The sequence below is a fragment of the Lepidochelys kempii genome, chromosome 6 (assembly GCF_965140285.1).
Source record: "Lepidochelys kempii isolate rLepKem1 chromosome 6, rLepKem1.hap1, whole genome shotgun sequence".
In the NCBI taxonomy this organism is placed as follows: domain Eukaryota; kingdom Metazoa; phylum Chordata; order Testudines; family Cheloniidae; genus Lepidochelys; species Lepidochelys kempii.
The window spans coordinates 60919915-60942079 of NC_136385.1; the positions used below are offsets into that span (position 1 = coordinate 60919915).

Consider the following 22165-nt stretch of genomic DNA (forward strand, 5'->3'; position numbering starts at 1 on the left):
TCATCCAGTTTTTAAAGTAAGTTTTGCATTATTCTGCTCTTAAAAAGTTTACTTGCACAGGTGCCTTTTTAATTCCATATATTTTCCTGGTTATTATTTTATAAAAGGAGTATCCTCGTTTTATTGCACGAGTAGACTTTGTTTCGTTACACGAATGGCTCTGTAACATTACATCATTAAGGAGTAGCGAGCAATGTGTTAATTTAGTAGTCGATGTGGTTCTCACACTGAAGGTTTTTTGCCAAGTGGCCCCCACTTCAAGAATAGTGAAGAGCACTGCTCTAGAGCATGGAGCCACCACGGTCACTTGGGCAGCTGCATACAAAGGAGTGCTGCTAGGTGTGCTCACCAAGGTAGGCAGTTATGAAAGACATTTCATAAGACATGCAGGGGGCTTTCAAGGGAATGTGTGGGGTTTCCAGACTGTGTGACCCCTCTGTGACCAAAGCAGTCACTGTCGCGGGGACTGGGGCATCGTGAGACAGCCGCTGGAGGACTTTTCAGGTTGATACAGCTTGTGCCGTGTCTACACTTGCACTGCCTGGACCTCAGCAGGTTGGCCACTGCTCCACGCCATTCAGGGAGGTGGTTTTACTGAGGCACTGTAACAGGACGCTTACTGTGAAAATGGACACCTGCTCAAATAACTCAGTGCAAGGAGACTTACGCCAGCCTAACTTTGTAGTGCAGACTAGGCCTAGGTAATAGGAAATTTCCAGGGTTACTGCTGGTGAAACGTATTAAAATGTTAAGTGTTACCTAAGGGCTAAGCATTGTAACTAGAAGTTGCTTCGGGGGGGGGTTCTTGAAATCATCAGATATCGTGACTGCCTAGTAACCCATTTAAACAGTTTGAGCTGTTTGGTTCCCACAGATCTGCGTTGGTTGTCCCAAAATCTTCCACATATGAGTGACTCCCTAGACCGTGTCCAAATAAGAAACACTTCACATGATACTGCTACCTTTATATCACTGCAGGTACAGTACTGTTGTGTCATCTCTACTTCGAAAGCAAATTACAGAAGGGTAAGGCCCTCGTGCCCTCTGACTTTTACAGCACTGAAAATATTGTCAATACTCAATGAAGGAGAAAATAAAGACTACTACAAAAAGAGCAGAAAAGAAGTGGCAGTCACACAGATAAGAGATGGATGGCCAAAGTATGAAGCTGGGAATTCTCACTAGAAACCCGACCTTATGGAAAAAAGCTTCTACACCACTAATTCAAGACAGCAGCCACTTAAAAGGAGGAGCTTGCCTGAAGATTTCAAGCCTGACAACTCTGAATCTAAAGGAGAGCATTTTCCTTTGTAAAAATATAAAAGAGAAGTTAATGCAGTGAATTGCTAAAGGCAGCCTTCTAAAAGAAGTGCTTCTCTCTTCTAGCTAAGAATAAAAGGGAACTAAATTCAAGCTAAGCTGTTATTAACTTGGAACTTTCAGTGGCATTTAAGAGCAAGGAAAGAGTAGTAAAGAGAAGTGCTAAAATCTCAGTGCAGAAATTCCCAGCGTAGACAACCCGTCACTCTAGAATCTATTCTGAAGTCAGCTGAAAACAGACAAGAATAGAACCTCCTGCTAAGGAAAAACTTCACTGTAAAGCAAAACAGAACTTAAAAAAGACACTTCTCAGGAAGACCCTCTGAAGCCAACTGTGCTGGTGAAGAAGCCCCAAGAGGGAAAGGGGAGAAGACAAATTGTCAAAAGTGGGGTAGCATCCAGAGCTTCAGGACCTGCTAAGCCATGCCGTGCTGTTTTCAAAACCTTAGCTTCTATTCTTTGGAATTCCAGGTCATCAGATAAAAGAGACCAGGAAGACAAGCGGTTACAAAACATTAAGAATTCTGAGAGACAAGGTGGGTGGACCAACTTCTGTTGGTGAGAGAGAAGAAGATTTGGAGCTTATACAGAGCTCTTTTTCAAGACCTAACCTGAAGAAGAACTCTGTGTAACCTCCAAAGATATTACCTTACCCACCTTGCGTCTCTAATATCCTGGAAGTGACATGGCTACAACACCACCACATAACGATGTTTGTTACTTTACAACAAGCTTGCTCACTACATTAATGTTTCCAACTGTGCTTACTGAACCATGGGTATTTGCTATGTGGAAATGCCAAGTCCTCTTAGGTGCATTTTCATATTGTTATCTTAAGACATTCTGCCTAAATCTTTACAGTGTGTACGCATGATCCAAAGTCATTATTAGACAGCTTGATGCCAACTGCTCAGGGGGAGATGAAAAAATTAATTTTATCTCAATTATCTGGTCTCATATCCTGCTGCTCTAGGAAAAAAGCCTTAAATCTGAGAACCTGAAGGCTGACCACAGGGAAAAGGGTTTTATTGAATGCAAAAAAGGCATTCCCTGAACCGTCCCCAACTGAAACTCAGTATGAACTGATCTCTACAATATGTAAAACATTCAGATCTGCTCACACCAGGTCAATCTGTGTTGGAGAAGGTACTCCAAGAGAGCAGCATTGCTCCACCTATTGTGTTCTGGTCCCAATTTCATAGCTTTTTGAACTGAGGTTCTAGTTTATATGGAACAAAATACTTTGGATCATGATCCCTGTGGAGTTTACTACCTGTTTTATTCACACCCCTAATAGGATCTCTTGCTCCCCATTGTTTGAAGGGATGTAGTCAGCACCTACGTGGTAAGCTGCTGAGCTGGCCAGCTTTCTATAACTTACTGTAGGGCTGACACATTGCACATGTTAGAGAAGATCTGGATACATACAAACACCCCCTCCCCACCTCCAAGAGCCTATAAAGAAGTCTTGAGTGAAGGTTGGATTATAGGGGCTCTCCTGAATCCCTTCTGGGACTAACCCAGTGAGAGCTCACTAAGGATAGAGGTACATCGTTTTCCTAGCTTAATGACACCCTGAATGTTGTGGTGAGAGTGGCTTTAGTGGGGAGATGTGCTCTGCAAGCATTTCAGATTGCATTTGTTTCCCTGTGTGTAGGTTCTATTTTGATGTATCCAGTTTAGGTGTGGGCATCAGCTCTATTTACTGACTTCACTTTAAAAAGCAAGAAACCTTTCCACCTTCTTAATAACAGTGTCTCTTCCTAATTTTCTTACATTGAGCCAAATTCTTCTATCCTTGTCAAAATTCCCCATCAGCTTCAAAAGGGTTTTGTCTGAGGAAGAAAAGCAGCATATGGCACATAGTTTGTGGTTAAATATCATTGCCAGGTATGATACAGAATGCAATTGATAATTAACAGCTATGTGACCCTAAAACAGGACTAGCAGAAGCTCCACAGGCTTGGAATGATCTACATTCTGGCCTCAGCATAAACAGAAGGTGCAGATCACTGGATCAGGCCTTTTCAGCCCACTGTCTCAGTCGCATTAGATTTGTTAGACCCAACATCAAATACCAAACCTGAAAGTTAAAAATCAGAATGAGAAGCAGTGTTTTCTTAACTCTCATGCTCTAGGGGAAAATACCCACAAGTTTTGCCTGACAACTGCAAGATTAATTATTAGTATAGAGTCATTAAAGATCTGGAAAATTGCCCACTGTACCAGGGAAATTCTACAAGTGGAAAGCCAAATGATTTTCTACAACTGGTGGCTTTGTTTTCTTTAACCATTTTTCCTACAGGGCATCTCAGGATACTACAGATTGCATGTTAGGCTGTTTACAAGTGTGGAAAGAGAATTACCCAGCCCAGACCCAATTCTCCCTGAATGCTGCTCCATGCCAGCTATCCTCAAAACAGTCTTGCAAATTCCCAGTTTCTGAATGAGCTACACGAGTCCAGCTGTAATTGTTCAGATCCATAAAGGAGGCCTCTAGTAATCCCAGAATGAATGCAGAACAGGAGACAAATCATTACAGTACACCAGGAGAATGTAGGGTGAAGATCATCATGACAAATGGCCAGCAAGAAGCACACTGAACTGATCTGACAGGAACCCATCTGTCCGAGAGGCAGTCCAAACAGAAATCTGCTCATAGCAGGAAGGACAGTCAAGAATACATAATTTTGGAACATTCAGCAGATGTTCTGTAACTGACATTGAGTAATTGGAGAACACTGGCATGTTGCGAGACTGTAGGTCTCCCCATCTTTCCTTTCCCATTACCCTGATTGCTGATGTTTCTTGACAAGTTTACATAACACTCGCCTCAGGGACCACAGCTGGTTTTGATACAGGAGAGGATTTCAGACACTGGTGTCAGCACAAGTGAATTATCCACTAGAGACACTGGGAAGGAATCTCTTATGGACTTATAGGCTCTTAAAATAAGAATCTCATCTTTCTAGCACTTCATAGGATTGGTTGGTCATGTGCCAAATCAACCACTGAAAGCCTTCTCTGATGAGTGCATCTGAAAGGGGGTAGGACCACCTCTACCAGTAAAAAGGCTTTTGAAAGCAGCAAATGGTGTGCATCTTCTGCACACAACCCCCTTAAAAAAAAAACATTCAAGTCTTTCAGCCTCCCTGCTGCCCAAAGAAGTCCTAAGTGACTGACAAAGGCAACATCAAGTGAAATATAAAAGCTGTCTCTGCCTATGCACTCTGTAGGGCAAAAGGAAGCCATGAAGAGAACTTGCAAACAAACCTTGATGGGAAAACGTCACTGCCTCAGAAGGCGAACACTGCACTGTTGGCTGCTGAATATGAGTCTGGTCACAGAATACAGGATTTTTAGGATTCTGTGTGTTTGCTTTAACAATTAAGTTGTGTTCCCCGTGGCCCTCCCACAGCATGAGGGGAGTTCATTCATGACCCCAAATGAAGTTGGAGAACACTCCAGGAAGAGTTGAGTGATGTGCTGTTGCCCTGCAAGAACACCAATAAAGAAAAATCTACAAATCAGACACTAACACTTGTTAACTGTCCCAGGCTCACAGCACAGCCCTAACCATCCCAAACAGTGGGATACAGAGGTGGATTCTCCAAGAACAATGGATCACTGAGGATACCACCTCCTGGCCAGTCAGGCACAAAAAGCATTTTTGGCCTCCACAAGTATGCCCCACCTTGACAACCAGAAGACAGGTGCCTTCTACTGAGGATGCTACAGCAGATGCTGCTAGTTTCTCAAAGTGCTTCCCCTACCAATCAATCAACTTCCCCTCCATTTTAGCTGGGATTGATCTTGAGACAGATTTTCATCAAGATCCCTATTTCTTTTAGTAGCCGAGAAGAGAGCACTGTACACACTTACAACAGAGCTTGGTGTCATCTTACTGGCAGCACTGTAGTCCACACAGTCCCCCAAAACATTACAACTGGAGAGAGGATAAGACTGAGCTCTCTGGGACCCAGTGGTAAAGGCTCTCTGGGAGGAGGAGCAGATGCCCATCACAACCCTCTGGAACCTATGCAAGAAAAAAAAAGCAAAACCGGCTTAACACAACTCTGTCTATTCCTGCTAGGTCCAGCACAAAGGAACAATAACCCCAAGAGATCACCCATTAAACACAACCAGCATCTTTTCTATGCCATCTACCAAACTGAAGCCAGACTGAAAGGAGTCTAGGATCTCATAGGTGAAGAGATGCTGCCAGCAGTAGCATTCCACAGTGTTAGATTACCTTATTCAAGAAAGAGACTGGGAGTAGGGGCAGTTGTTGGCATTGTCATTAGTTTCAGGGGCAGATTTACTTAACATAAACTTAACTTACTTAACAGATAGAACAATGGACTGGGACTCAGAAGACCTGGTTTCCATTTCAGGCTCTGCCACTGGCCCACTAGGTAACACTGGGAAAGTCATTTCCCTCAGGACCTCAGTTTTTGCATTTGCAAAATGGGGACAATACTGCTCTCAGATGTAAGATATGAAAAGCACTATAAGAGCTAAGTATTACCTCATTCACAAAGGGACCCTAACTCTCCCTCTGGATTTCATTAATCAAAGTGAACTGAATCAATGCCCAGGAGGTGGTGTGTAATTCCAACACTTTCTGAACCTCTACTTTCCAGACAAGCAAGGTTCATTTTCCCTTCCTGCACTGGCTCGATATCCATGGTGCTGGAAAGTGAACAAATCAAAGAATCATTTTACACAAAGTAGTATGATTAGGGCCCTACCAAATTCACAGCCCTGACAAACATGTGACAGGCCGTGAAATCAGACCTCCCACGTGGAATCTAGCTATTGGAGGGCAGTGGGAGAGGCAGGGCTGGGGGCACCTAGCTGCTAGTCTGGGCTGGGCAGGGCGCAGGCCTGGACAGCCGCTCTCAGGGGGAGATCAGACCCACCTCCAGGTACCTTCCTCGACTGCAGGAAGCTCCACGGCTGCTGCTTTCAGAGCCCAGCCCCGAAGGCAGTGCAGAAGTGAGGGTGGCAATCCTGCAACCCCCCTACAACAGTTCTGTGACCCACCCCCCCGACCTCCTTTTGGGTCAGGACCCCCATGATTACACCACCATGAAATTTCAGATGTAAACAGCTGAAAACATGAAATTGACCAATTTTAAAACCCTCTGGCTGTGAAATTGATCAAAATGGACTGTGAATTTGGAAGGCCCCTAGGTATGATCACTCCTTGCAGCATGAAGTACTGGAATCTGAACTATATAAAGACAGTTTAGAATGATAACATGGCCTTTATCCAAAACAGTTCTACTAGTCTAACTTTTACAGAGGTTACAGCAGAAGAAAAGGGCCTCTCAGCATCCTTCACTGCAGTGACATAGGACCATATGAACTTCCAAGGCTGCAATCCATGAGCTTCACATCTAGTCTTCTGTTTAGGGACTCTAATCCTCTGCTTTTCAACTTAATTTCTTGCAGGTCATCCATGAATCATATCATGATAATCACATAGTTCTTGTTCTTCCTGCTTTTATTCAAACTTTAGAGAGAGACTTCTTTCTGGGGTTGTAACTTGGCACTTGAAGACGGCTGCAAGGAAGTTTAATGAATATGCAGGGAAGACAAAGTATGTTATGATGCAAATCTTAACTAAGGATTTTACAGCATTTTACACAGAGTTAAGACCAACACCTTCCTCTCCTGTGACATAGGTGTTATAAAATGGGAGGTATAAGGAGATGGAATTAATTATTAAGCATGACACCAGAACAGTGGCAGAGTCAGAACTAGAACTGCAGAATCCCGATACTCAGTCTCCTGCTCGAACCACAAGCCTACACTGTTCCCGTGTACTTGATTATACCACTTGAGATAGACTAATACCTGATTAAACTACATAAGTATCATAGTGCACTATAGTGGGAAAAGAAAAAAAATCCCTATCCAAATTTGAAAATGTTCTACCATTTGTTATGTTAAACATTAATGTAATGGTCTCTTGTTGGTGACCTTGTAGGATTCCATGAATGCATCCTATGCTACTTTTAACCCTCACTGTGTCATGACTTTGCTCATGAAAAAATCTGCACCATAGATTACACTGGAAGTAGTAGTTCCCTACGACCATTTCTACCATTGCTGTAGAGCTCAGAGACCCCGAAGACGGTCAACTCTCGTACTACGCCATAGGATAGTGTTATTCGGATGGAGAGAGGAGATAGAAAAGGATAGATAGAATATGATCGCCACGGTGCAAGAGGGATTTCAGCAACTTTACAGAGACTTGATCCTCTAGTCTTTGTACACAGAAAGCGCTCACTGAAGTTAATGGAAAGTCAACTTGTGTGAAGATTACATAACTGGGCCCAGGGTTAGGGATGAGGCAGAACTTTCATTCCAAGGCTCTGTTTTTAGGCTTTAACTGTCTCAAACTATTACCCTGTGGGTTGAAGTTACTTACCCCAGAAAGACTTGGCATGTTTGGTAGTTTTTATTCTGCCGTACTGAGATATTGAAAAAGAATAATCCAGTCATTCAGACTTTTTACATCCTTAAATTTTAAAAAGCTTAAATTTAAAGATCTTCACACTTGCCATGGACTAAGCTCTCTGTGAAACAGAAAGCCTTTCATCTGTTTGAAAATATCTGGTTTAGACATAATGGAATAATAAGAATTGCATGCTGTGATCTTCTACATGGATTTTAAATGCATCAAAGTGCACTGCTCAAAAGGAATGTGTATCTTCAACCTGGCATATTTCAATCTCTCATCAAAAAAATAACTTTCTTTCAATGGGAACTTTTACTTTGAATTGTTTCATTTGTACAAGAGGGAAATCCAGTGCCAAAACTGTGTTAGTCTAATTATGTTTGAAAATATAAACACAAGTCAGGAAATTCAAAAGTTACCGTTGCTGCAGCAACACACACAACCACTTTGCACAGACATTAAGCAGCACCCTCATCAATACAAAATATTGTGCAAGTACAACAAGGAGTTAGTTGCCATGAGAGCCTTAACTGGAATTTTCTGACTTCTGTGTTTAAATTCCCAGTCATAATGATGAATTAGTAGTTTTTGCATGAAATATAGAAAACTAGATAACACAAAAAGAGCAACTGATACCAAAACTGCAAGAGACAACAGGGATTAAAATGTGGCACTGAAGACAGACGACTCAGGGAAATAGCCAAAAATACTTCTCATGATAAAAAGAAAAGGAGTACTTGTGGCACCTGTAGCTCACGAAAGCTCATGCTCAAATAAATTGGTTCGTCTCTAAGGTGCCACAAGTCCTCCTTTGCTTTCTGCGAATACAGACTAACACGGCTGCTCCTCTGAAACCTCTCATGATAAAATAAGTTAAGGAAGAGAACTCTTCAATTGATAAAAGGGGAGGAGAAAAATTAAGCTGGCAAAAGATTTAGGTTAGTTATTGACAAGATCACATGGAAGAGGAAGTGCCAAGGAAATCTGAGGAGGTACAGTAACTCCTCACTTAAAGTCATCCTGTTAGGTTGCTGATCAATTAGGGAACATGCTCGTTTAAAGTTGCGCAATGCTCCCTTATAAGGTTGTTTGGCAGCCGCCTGCTTTGTCCACTGCTTGCAGGAAGAGCAGCCCGTTGCAGCTAGCTGGTAGGGACTTGGAACCAGGGTGGACCGGCAGCCCCCCATCAGCTCCCTGCCCCCCCAAATTCCCTGTGTGGCAGCCACCCAGCAGGCTGTCAATTGCGGGCAGTTCAGCTGTCCCTCCCGCCACTGCCATAAGCTGCTCCTACCCTCTGTCTTGGAGCTGCTCCTGGGAGCCTCCTGCTTGCTGTGCAGGGGAGAGGGGAAGAGGAAGGCTAATGTCAGGGTGTTCCCCTCTCCCCTACTCCTGCCCCCCCTTACCCCTTCTTCATATAAAGCAGGGCGGGGACAGGACAGGGCTCAGGACAGAGAGTTTGCTGGCCGCAGCTGCTGTCTCAACTTCCTGATTTTTTTTTTTTTTTAAAGGCAATGTACTTAGAATGGGGTCAGCATACTTAAAGGGGCAATGCACATCTCTCTCTCTCCCACACACATGGTGTGTGTGTCCGTCTCCCTTCCCTGCATTCCTGCCGCCTTGTAGAGTGTGAGGCTACATTAACAGTGTGTTAACCCTTGAGGGCTCAGCCGAGTGCTAGTTCATCATTTAGCAGTAAGGCATTCCCTGGGAAATAACCCACCCTCTTACTTCACCACCTCAACCAAGCTTCACAATCATCATTGCTGTGTATAGTATTAAATTGTTTGTTTAAAACTTATAGGGTGAAAAAAATTTCCCTGGAACCTAGCCCCCACTATTTACATTCATTCTTATGGGGAAATTGGATTCGCTTAAAGTCGCATTTTTCAGGAACATAACTACAACGTTAAGTGAGGAGTTACTGTACGAACGCTGCAAAGACTGGCAAACAGGTTAGAAGAGATATTTGAGGGGAAAGTGTAAGAGGGTATTCCTTTCAAAATTTAGGTGGTCAGATTGGACAACCTGACTGGCCTTTTCTAGCTGTATTATCTACTATCTATTATCTCAGTACTTAGTACATGTATAGCAATTGTCATCTCCAAACAAACTTCACAACCTCTTCACAATCGACAAATGAAGAAATACACAAAAAGGGGAAGTGACTTCTTCAAAGCCACAATCTGAGTCAATAGCACAGCTGATATCAGAACACTAGAGTTCCTAGTTCCCAGTTCAACATTCTCAGACTATGCCTCCCTCTCAAAGGTGTGGTATGGAGAGGAATGGGGAACAGAGTGAGGTAAAGTGTAAATTAACCCTTAAAAAAAAAATTAGCTCTTTTGACATGGAGAGGTAACGAATCCTACAATCTAAGGCCCAGATAAGGCAAACACGTACAGGAATATAGTCCATGCCATGCTGGATCAGACCCAAGGTCCATCTAGTCCAGTAACCCATCTGACAGTGGCCACAACCAGATGTGGCCCACAGATTTCACTGGAACTACTCAAAGCAGCATGTATGTAAGCATTTACAGAATTGGAGTCCAATCCTGTAAACAGATTTGCTGCTAACTGAATGGGCAGAATTAGATCTTTTACAGATTCAGGTTGAGCCCGAGGGTATGTTACCACAAAAATCAATACTGGGAAAAACCAACTGGAAGCAAACACCTCACCTAAACCCAGAGAGCTCCTTGAGATTCCCTAATTCATAGAAGCAAGCAGGCAGATAAGATGGTGATTCAGAGTAGGTATGACCTGGCCAAATGCTGAAACTGGAGCACTTCTGAATGAAGACCATCTAAACAAGAGACAGGAATGAAAAGTTTGGGCTTTGGACAGGGATGCACATCAAATTCTACCTGGACGGACTGTTACCAACATAGCAGGAAAAAGGAGGGGCAGGAAAATGTATGTGATTTTTAAGTGACTCTGTGGTTAACAAGGAAAGTCAATTTCAATGTTTATTCTTGATTCCCTTCTAATTTATGCCAATAAGCCTCTGACTGGCCTAGAATTTAACATGCTCAGCCTCAATCCAAAAGAAAATTTTCCTGGAAAGGTTCAAGGGAATCAGAGAAGTAGTTTTGGAGACAGAAGCCTTGTGGGAGTTATAAATTCCACGAGATGCAGGATAAATGTTACATGCTGTGTCTAACAACTTTTGTAAGACCAAGGTGGTGGTACAAGGGTTATCACCTCTGCCAACATGGCCAAGAAGGCCTCTTAAGAGCAATACTATTAAGAGGCCTCTAAGAGTTGTACTATTGCATGAGCACTCAAAACCTCATATGAAGGTTGTTCATGGAAGTTAAAAGATGAGCTCTGCTAGCACATGGGTTCAGACAGCTTCCCTCTACACCCAATCCCAGCATCCAACACCTCTTGGAAGCTTCAAAGAACGGATCATAAAACTTAGAGCCAACAAAGACTTATTAGGTCACATTTATACTCCACTTTCTTCGGTGCCAAGGCAGGATGTTTTTGTCTATTCCCTAAGCCTATATCCACTCCTGTTTTAAATGTCCCAAGCAATGGGGCTTCCAGCAAAAGACAATTCCACAGTTTAACAGATCTCACCATTAGGAAGTGTTTCTCCTTTACACAATTTCATTACGTTACTTCCTTGTGGGCCACCCTATACTATTCCTCCACAACCCCGTTATTTTGAACTCATTAATATTTAATTCAATCACTTTCCCTCGTAAACCAGGTTAATGAATATGTAGTAAATATGAAGTAGATTCTTCCTACCAGATTGTTTTGTTACTCTGCAATGTCCCCTCTCCATGATGTCAACACACAGACTTCCAATAATGTAACCCCAGTGAAAATACAAGAGTAATAGGACATACATAGTACAAGTGATCAGGAGTGCCCTGAATTCAATAAGTTCACTAACCACAGCATTAAAAGTATAAGAAGTATCAGGAAAAAGGTTTTGAGAAAAAAATTCTAATGAATAAAGGAAGCAATACAAGAAAGTATTCAAATGCACACTTGCGAAGGCAGTTGGGAAACACTAAGAGGCACAATTGTCTAACAACAGGGATTCCTACACTGTACACATACATCATTGGTGGTACATGACTTTGATGTTCCACCAATTCACTTCACAACTTCTTTTTTTAAGATGGTGATAGTCAAACCAATCAAGTTTGGGAGCCGCTGCTCTACAACATCTCTACAAAAAATGCAAAGCAATTGTTAGTTGAGTCAGATGCATAAGGCAGTGCTCAAACATCTGAAGCTAAGAAACCTGTATGGGAAAAGAAAAAGTGGGAATGCAAACACTCAGGTCAATTATGGCTTTCAGAGAAGACAGCAGAAAACAATTAATGCTATCCAAGGAGTTAATGGAAATAAGGACTCCTATAAATCAAGGGGGAAAAGCAGTAATGGAGAGAAAGTAGGTCCATTATTAAGTGAAGAGGGCAATGCAATGCTGAACTCCTTTTTAAAGTCTGCCTTCAAAGAGAAAAAGTAAAAGTATAAAAAAAGGTTGTAAAATAGCTATGGATGAGGAATAGGTGAGTTTGAATTTACAAATCAAGATGTCTGGATAATATGCACCCTAGGATGAAAAAGTATTATTCAAGCAGCATACCAATCCCTTAACACTTATTTCTAGGTGGCAATGAAAAAGTGCCAAGTACCAAAAAAACTGGTACCTATTGCCTCCTTTGCTTTTTGCCTACCTTCTTAAAACAAAAGGGGCTAACTTTTTTAAGTCATTGATTTACAGTGATGGTGGATTACAGAACAACTATCAGCAAGCAGGATGTTGATAGAACACATTATTGTTTATTCTGACAGATTGGTCATAAGTGAACACAGTCGATGTTATATTTGAATTTTAGCAAAAAGTCTCAGGGTCCCATGATGTCTCAATCAAAATTCATTCAAAAGTGCTGAGCTATGACCTTGTCAAATGTATTGAGAACTAGCTGAAAAACTAAATTAAATATAAATATTAAACAGCAATGTACTGGACTGGTGGTAGGGGATCATATTGTATGCTCACATGGGGCCACTGTTGCGTCCCATTTTAACATCTGCAAATTGGAAGAGAGGGGATAAACAGCATAATGAAATTTGCAGAAGATACCAAATTGGGAGGAGTTGTAAACAATGATGAATACAAAGAAATACGTATGGTTCTCACACAAACATTGTGAGCCTTCTTCCATTGGGAGGGGCAGCAGAGAACATGTTCCCTAACCATAACCGCAAGGCCACTACCCTCTCCATATTCCTATCCCTCCTAAAGACCCACTTCTGCCTTCACATCTGTAAGAAATAGGCCAGTTATGGCTGTGTGGGGAAACTCAAGGATATTCTACATATATTGATTGCCACAAAGATATAGGAGGATATACAGATAGTTAACACTTAGGGTATGTGTACACTTTGAGCTGGGGGTGTGATTCCAAACTTGAGGAGACATAAATGCTCTCTCGATGAGGGCTAGCGTAAGTTAAAAATGGAATGTAGCTACAGCATCACAAGAAGCTAGCTGCCCCAAATCCATGCTCCTCAGAGATGCTAAGTATGTACTCAAGGCATCTAGCCCCTCCTGCTTCTAGCCATGGCTACACTCTGTTTTTAGGATGCTGGCTCAATGAGAGCTAGTGTGAGTAAGTCTCCTTGAGCTGGGAATCACCCCCCCCCCCCAGCGTGAAGTGTAGATATACCCTTAGACTATGTTACACCCACGCTCTTTGTTTGCCTTTTAGCTTGTAAGTGTTTCAAGGCAGGAAATCGGTACATTTTCTTGTGTTTGAAAAGTGCCTAACACATTGTGGGCACTGCCAAAACAAATTAGGAGAAATTCAGAGAAGAGCTACAAAATTGATAAGGACTCTGAAGGAATGATTTAGGAGAACAACTCAAGAACTAAATACACATTCCCAGACAAAATCTTTAAGGTGCAGTTAAGGTTGAGAGAATGTATTCAGTAATTTAAGGGACACTGTCAAGTTGAAAAGACCAAAAGTTAACATGGGGACCATGTACCACAGTATCAGAGGCATGTATTAAACCATTTATAAAAAAACAACAATGTTCTGCCACAAGGAAACAGGAAATCATAGAATCATAGGACTGGAAGAACCTTGAGAGGTCATCTACTCCAGTCCCCTGCACTCATGGCAGGACTAAGTATTATCTAGACCATCCCCAACAGCAGTTTGTCTAACCTGCTCTTAAAAATCTCCAATGATGGAAATTCCACAACCTCCCTGGGCAATTTGTTCCAGTGCTTAACTATCCTGACAGTTAGGAAGTTTTTCCAACCTAAACTGCCCTTGCTGCAATTTAAGCCCAGAGAATAATTTTTCTCCCTCCTCCATGTAACAACCTTTTACGTACTTGAAAACTCATCATGTTCCCTCTGTCTTCTCCAGATTAAACAAATCCAGTTTTTTCAATCTTCCCTCATAGATCATGTTTTCTAGACCTTTCATCATTTTTTTGCTCTTTTCTGGACTTCCTCCAATTTGTCCACATCTTTCCTGAAATGTGGTTCCCAGAACTGGACACAATACTCCAGCTGAGGCCTAATCAGTGCAGAGTAGAGCAGAAGAATTACTTCTCATGTCTTTCTTACAACACTTTTGCTAATACATCCCAGAATTATGTTAGTTTTTTTCCTTTGGCAACAGCGTTACACTGTTGACTCATGTTTAGCTTGTGATCCACTATGACCCCCAGATCCCTTTCTGCAGTACTCCTTCCTTGGCAGTCATTTACCATTTTGTATGTGCGCAACTGATGGTTCCTTCCTAAGCGGAGTATACTTACAAGCTAAATGTAAAGGGCCTTCTCCAAATTTCAGATGGAACAGAGATGAAATGAAGACATTGGTAGCCTCAGTTTCTATATAGTTGCATCTCAGCATGTAAGATATCTACAGTCCCTTACTAAGGACGTCAAACTCCTTGGGATGAGTTTTTGATTCAAAGTTTCTTACAGAGTAGGTATGGAAGGAACAAAATAAAAAAAGTAAGGAGACATGAAAAACTTAGTTACCAGGAGGCTCATCAATTGGAAGGATTTTTGTTTGTTTAAGTTAAAAGCAGTTTCAGGCCCTATATCTGCCCAAGTCCATTGGACAGTTTTTGCAGATTTAAAAAAAAGTCTATACACACAACGGTTGTTTCTCTAGCCCCTATCTTACTGAGACACACTCCAACAAGGGAAACTGACTGTATGGGGAAACAGTGCTGTCAAACGAACAAAAACTGAAAAAAGTTGTTTTTTCCTCTACTATCTCAGTTCTTACCTATAAATCATAACAAGATTAGACAAAAAGTCTTCAGAGACAAAATTTTTAAGGTGACAATATCATTTTAAAATCTACATCCTAAAATTAAGTAATTTACTTGCACCTCCTTTTCTCTGTGGGTAACCTCCCTACCCCTTTCGGATATTTGTTCTTCCTTCTCCATAGGGCAAGCCTGTGCCTGATTTCACTAGATACTTTAATTCATTCTGCTGCTGGACGTGTTTGTACCAGAGCCTCCCTTTGCAGGATGGTACTACAAAGAAATTTCAAAATTATGTGGGAAGACATGAATTTAAACCACCAATGATTTTAACTATTTTCCACAATGACCCCAACTCCTTCCCTTATTGAATGAACAATTGAGACTCTGCCAGCATGGACAGCTGTGCAAATTTAGAACCTACCTCTAAGAGTAGGAACTCAACGCCAATGAAGAACTGAAATACCCAATCCTCTCTCATAGTTGCTTCAAAAAAAAAAAAAAAAAAAGCACATGGCTGCTGAAGGACAAGGTACTTTACTTCCACATCACCACTGTAATGTGTAATGAGTAATGAATGTGTAAGGCTGGGAGGCACCGGGGGGGTCTGGGCCTCCAGGGGCTTCACCTCAGCACCTGGAGGCCCAGAACCCCCCCAGTGCCTCCCAGCCCCGACATCCCCACTGCCGCCCCCCTGTTCAGTGCCAGTTGGGGGCGGCGGGGCCAGACTTGGAAGAGGCACGGGCCATGCTCAGCCAGGCCAGGCCGAGTGCCTAGGCCTGGAGCCTACCTGCTGCAGTAGGGGCCAGGGCCTGGCTCACCACGTAGCCCGAGAGGGTGGGGCGAGGTCGTGGCAGGGCTGGGGGGCCCGGGCATGGTGGGGCCTGGCGGGGCCTGGCCTCGGGGAAGTAGCCTGAGCTGCTCCATCTCCTTCAGCTACTACGGCCACTCCCGCGCCATCTCCTTCAGCTACTACGGCCACTCCGAGGACCTCATTGCATACTCATTACACATTACACTGGTGATGTGGAAGTAAAGCACCTTGTCCTAATCTGTAATGAGTACCCTGTTCAGAACAAATTACTCTCATTCCTCAGGACAGATGTACAGTAAGCGTCATTACAAGGAGAGAAAAGGAACTTATTCTATCCCAAAACTACCATGAAAAAATAACCTATCCTACGCTCATGTTTCACAACACCACTGATCAATACAGGAATCATTTTGTAAGGCAAGTTGTTCAAGGACAATCAGCAATTTATGTTTAATTAAACTTGATCGTCCTAATTTTGGTAGCCCAGTAAGTTTTATTTATTGTTTTTAAATATTTAGTCCTGTTACATGAACAGCATGTGTCAAAACAAAGCAACAAAAAAACAATTGTCACTGTGCTATTCCATGAAAGTCCTAAGTGGAGGAACCTATTGGTATATTCAACCTGAAGATAAAAACTGTCCTCCTGCTTCTGTTTCCATCCAAGTGCCTTAGAATAACAGTTATACCACAGCCAGAAACGTGAAAACAGAATTAACCCCATTCCTCCTGCCCTACAGCGTAAGGAGGAGTGTGATGACCCAGTGGAGCTGGAGACAGAAAATGGAGCAAACAAGCAAGACAGGCAACTCCTCCATTTCTGATGCTGCTATTTAGCGGCGTTTCCAGGGGCCCGGAGGCAGGGCCAGTGACCAGTCTCCGGTTTAACGTGGCAGTGGACATGCAGATCGGCAGCGTCTGACAAGCGGGAAGCCATTCAGTTTCACTCACGGTGACTCGGATTTTCTTTGCCTGGGGCTGCCGGACGACGGCATTTTCCGGGCCTGTGCCCAGGGCGGGCAAGCGGAGGGCGCCAGGCGCCTGTTCTCCGGGGCAGCTGGAAGCCCACTGCTGCACCTGTCCTCGGGAGACTCCGCGCCGCGGGGCCCCCAGAGACCAAGTTATCACCTCCCCGGATCCCAGCTCGGGGGCCCCCTCCACCGTGCCACCCCCTGCCCCGCTTCACCCAGCACCGGGAGGCCCGGAACCCCCCCGGTGCCTCCCAGCCCCGACACCCCCGCTGACGCCCCCCTGTCCAGCGCCAGCCGTGGGCGGCGGGGCCGGACTCGGGAGAGGCACGGGCCGTGCTCAGCCAGGCCGGGCCGAGCGCCTAGGCCTGGAGCCTACCTGCTACAGGAGGGGCCGGGGCCTGGCTCGCCGCGTAGCCCGAGAGGGTGGGGTGGGGTGAGGTCGCGTCGCGGCGGGGCGGGGGGGCCCGGGCGCGGCGGGGCCTGGCCTCGGGGAAGTAGCCCGAGCTGCTCGATCTCCTTCAGCTCGTACGGCCGCCGCCGCTCCGAGGACCTCGGCCAGGGCGGGTAGATGAGCGCCAAGTAACCGAGCCAGGCCCTAGCAGCCGAGCTAAGAGCTGAACCAGGCCCTAGCAGCCGAATCTAGAGCCGTGCCAGGCTCTACTAGCCGAGCGACGAGCGATTCTCCTGATTTATAAACAGGAAAACCCAAAGGAGCACCGGCTTGGGACAGGATAGAGAAATCGAGCTCAGATATAAGGATGGGCAGAGGGCGAGGCGTAGATGGCGGGTAGTGGTAGCCTTTGGAGTGTGCTGCAAACTTAAGCCTGGGTCAGGGCATAGACGCCAGGTTGTGCCAGAGGCTGTGCTTGCCTTGAGCCCTGCAGGAATCATTGCCAGTCCCCAGGGTCCTGTACCCAACACGCCCAGCTCGGCCACACGCCCTGGAGCCCATGCAAGGGAGTGGGGTGGCAAGGAGCCATAACCCACAGCATGCGGAGCCAGGTACTGGCCTCCCAGTTGCTTCTGGGTGCAATTCAAAGTGCTGATGACATTCCGTGAGGCTCGGGAGGGACAAGCCCACCACACTCTCCCTCTTCTCAGCTTGCAGATACAGTCAAGTATTTGCCTCACTGAATGGGACTTTCTCAGATATCTCCACACTTTTCCCCATATTCCATTATGTACAGGGACCATTTCCTGTCAAAATGTGTAAAGTTATTGTCTAATCCTTTTAAGCATGTGCATAACTTTGCATGTCTCCCATACATCAGTGGGACCACTCACATAAAGTTACACATGTGCACAGGCCATTGCAGAATGGGACCCTGGATTGTAAACTCCCTGGGACAGTGACTGTCTCCTTTATCTGTCTGTATCTGTATAATGCCTTGTACAATGGCAACCTGATCCTTGTCTAGATTTCCTACAAAATACTGTAATAAATCACACTATTTGTTTTGTTATTATTTCTGGCAGTGTGGTGGATCATTGTCTTGTGTGCCCATTGCATACTACATACATGTGCTTATTTACAACACGTTTTTGCTGAATGGTCTGCATAAAGTATAATCATTAAAGCAATAACACAGATTAATAAGACCTATCCAACCTCCTATTATCTGTCTCCCCTCTAAATCACCCAGCAATTCACATCCAGTCAATCACTTTATTACCACATCCCAGAGATTCAATTTTTCTTTCACCCCTTCTGACTATTCAGTTTTTACCAAACTTCCCCATTCCCAGTGATTCTGTTCAAGCAAACATCTTAATAATTCTCCATCACACAGCAATTCAGATCCATGAAATTTCTCAGTAAACATCACCACCACCAAAGACACAGATCATAGCCATCATATCTCTCTATAACCTCCAATCATTTTTGTGGCTCCTGCTGCTGCTTGCGGCAACTTATCCAGCCATACTGTCTATAAAAAGTGTTATTGCTTGTATCTCTTGGCAATTTTCTTTCTTAATTACCTTCCAGGACAGGATCCTGTTCTTGGAATTTCTCACTTTCACTCTTTATCACTAAGGATATTGATCTATAAACAGGAATTTGGTTTCTTACGAGTTTTGTTTTCTGCTGCCTTCTCCCCCACCTGCAGCCACCCGGCTGACTTTTACCCAGATAATCTGGTTTTTGGCTTCTGTGTCTGGGTGCTCTAACCTGCAGCTACAATCTCGAGAGTGGGTGATACTGTAGTGGGTGTTATATCATCCAGGTAGAATCTCACAAACTAGATCATTGCAACTTCAGAAGCATCTTGAGAATCAGGGTAAGACAAACTGTCCAAGGACACATGAGTCTCCCAGAACATTCCTGTGGCTGAATAAAGCTCTCTTTGAGGTGGTGTTACCATAGAAATGAGATGGTAACTTTTTCTCTCAGCACTGCGAGGAGCATAACACCAAGATTAGTTCCATCAGGAACCTAGAGCTCCATGGATCTACTGGCAACTGATCTACCTTACATTCATAGATGTTAAGGCCAGGACAAACCATTATGATCATCTATTTTGAGGAGACAGTGACAACCTCACCCAGCAATTCCAGCATCAAGCCCATGACTTTTGTTTGACCTATAGCATATCTTTTAGAAAGATACCTTGTCTAGATTTAAAGACTTTAGGTGAAGGAGAATCTACCACATCCATAGGTAAGCTGTTCTAATGGTTAATTACTTTCAACCAAAATATGTACCTCATTTTCAGTCTGACTTGATTTAGCTGCAACCATTGGATCTCATTTGATCTCATTAGGCCTTTGTCCGTTAGATTACAGAATTATTATCAGAAATCTGCTCATACCTTCTCTTGGATAAACTAAATAAATAGAACTTCTTAAATCTCTCACTATCAGGCACATTTTCCAGACTTCCCTGTTTTACCCTGGTGGCGTAAAGATTGATATGGAAAGGAAAAAAAGTGATGAAAGAAATAGGATAACAGAAAGAAACAGGTCTCTAAGGTGCCACAAGTACTCCTTTTCTTTTTTAGAAAGAAACAGATTAAAGTGCAGATAAAGACAGTATAATAGAAGAGTTAATTAAAAATAGGGATTAATTTAACTAAGAAGAGAAGCAAAAGAACTTTATTATTAATTATATATTATTTATTAAGCACTGACCATGTATTTTGTGCTCTATAAAACAAAAATGTCAGCTCTGAAGAGGTGTCGTTCTATAGGACAAAAACAGAGAAGTCAACATGCATTGGGGAGCCCAGAGTAGAGGAGGCAATAAGAGGGATTTTTTTTTAATCTTAACTCATCTGTGGAGGAATTGTGTCTGAAGAGGGACATGAACACAGGAAGGAAAGTAGCTTGTCAAACTAGGCTGAGGAAGACTTTCCAAGTATATGGATCAGTTTGGAAAAGACTCAAAGACTAGAATAAGAGTAGAAGATGAAGCAGGCATCAAGGCTAGCATCACCAGTAGAGTGGAGGAGAGGGGATGCAATCAGAGATTCTTTAAAGAAATATTTTTAAGAGAAAACTCAAAAAGCCAGTTAGTAATATGTTAAGGTAGAGAGATCCAGCATCTTGGAACTAGAGGGCAGCTCACCAGAACATGTCTCCCAATAGAAAGCAGTGGTCTAATGGGTAAATATGAAAACTTTCCATTTTCCCTAGCCACAATGGGCATTGGCATTGACTTCCATAGCCTCAAACTCGGATCCATCGAAGTGGATTGTAGCTGCAGGCAACAAAACCCAGTTCAGAATACATTCAAAAAAATGCATCCCCCACAATTTCACTATGGTCTCAGCAGGGGCTGCTGTAAATACCTGTATCACAGGCATGTCATAAGAGTTAGAGAATACGTTTGAGGACCCTCATCTCCTTATTAAATAACAATTTGTCACACGTGAACATGTCTGAGACTCATCTGGCCGTAGCCTCTCCCATTCCTAATCAGTTCTTACCTTATTTGGATTATATTGGCATATATTAGCAAAATTGATAAGATACTATTGTGATGGGAGACAGACATCCATAATCATAACAGCACCTTCCTCCTATTGTTACTGTATTACAATTATTTTTAAGCTAAGAATATTTTACAAACAATTACAAGAAAACAGTTACTTTGGTTCTCTTGTTAGGAAAGTTCAGGCATCTGTATAGTAGAAAAAGGAGAGTTCTCTACACAAACTGAGCAACCGGAGATCTGAAGCCAGACTTTATGAGAAAAGAAACAAAGGAAAATACAAAATATGTGGGCCAGATAATTATATACATTAGATAATTGTAAAGTTTTAACAGTTCTAATGAAGGGCTCTGGTGAGTCTTGTTTTATCCCTGCTAAAGCACACTATTTATCATGGGTTTCAGAGTAACAGCCGTGTTAGTCTGTATTCGCAAAAAGAAAAGGAGTACTTGTGGCACCTTAGAGACTAACCAATTTATTTGAGCATGAGCTTTCGTGAGCTACAGCTCACTTCATCGGATGCAAGTGAGCTGTAGCTCACGAAAGCTCATGCTCAAATAAATTGGTTAGTCTCTAAGGTGCCACAAGTACTCCTTTTCTTTTTACTATTTATCATGCACATGATACTAAATATTGACAGTCAATGGAAAGTGGCAGGCATATTCTGGCAATGTCTAATTCCAGGCCACAACCAGCATCAAGCAGTCAGTTTCCTCTACTTTCCCATCTTCAAAGCTGCAGGTCACACTCTAGTCTCACTTCCCCTACAAACTAAGAATTCTGAGATCTGACATGACAAATGGCTGTGCTACCATTACAAGTATCAAAATCTTTGCAGGAGTCACCAAATTCCATTAGAACAGTCCATAAATGAAACTGAAGTTGTGACCTTGCTAAAAGATAGAACCTCTCCCAGAAATAAGCTTCCCAAGACTGTGGTCACACTGGTGTTCAACAAAACTCTTGGAAAAGAATTTACATTTACATTAATCCGATGGAAAGAAAGAACCCTGCTGGGACACTTGAAACTTTAACAGCTTTTAAAAAAATATCATGTGCCCATGAAAGTCCTATAAATTGAAGTCCTCTGTTTATCTACAAGACATATACTCAATGGATAATGAAGAGTAATCTTCCCATCCCATGCCTCAATCTTGATTTACACAGACCACCTCTTGCGGTGAAAGGAAGTGCAATTTATGTGGCCCCATCAGTTTCTGCTAGGACAACTAACAAAGGGGCCTTGCCATAGGCAACTGTGATAATGCTAGTGTCTGTCCAGTGGGAACAAGACAGACACACCAAGTAGCTGATGCAGCCAGTTATGGCCGAACTTCTCCCTTTTGCCCACTTGGGCACCTGCAAACACCTTCATGTGCCCTTAAAAAATC

The 22165-nt window shown here is 43.2% G+C and overlaps 1 protein-coding gene across 9 annotated transcripts in view; it reads right to left on the bottom strand.

The window, feature by feature from the left end:
- Nucleotides 1-17434, bottom strand: part of AMBRA1 (autophagy and beclin 1 regulator 1) — a 199053-nt gene extending 181619 nt beyond the window's left edge. Inside the window, exons 1-3 of one of the 9 annotated variants that reach the window (XM_078853295.1) lie at nucleotides 17220-17434; nucleotides 5203-5356; nucleotides 4594-4814 (exon numbers count right to left, since the gene is read on the bottom strand). The gene's annotated coding sequence lies outside the window, so the exon portion shown is untranslated. Of the gene's footprint in view, nucleotides 1-4593; nucleotides 4983-5202; nucleotides 5357-14163; nucleotides 15621-17219 lie in introns of those variants that run through there. The other 8 variants (XM_078853296.1, XM_078853293.1, XM_073348167.1 and 5 more) reach the window with 8 other exon arrangements.
- Nucleotides 17435-22165: the final 4731 nt, after the last annotated feature.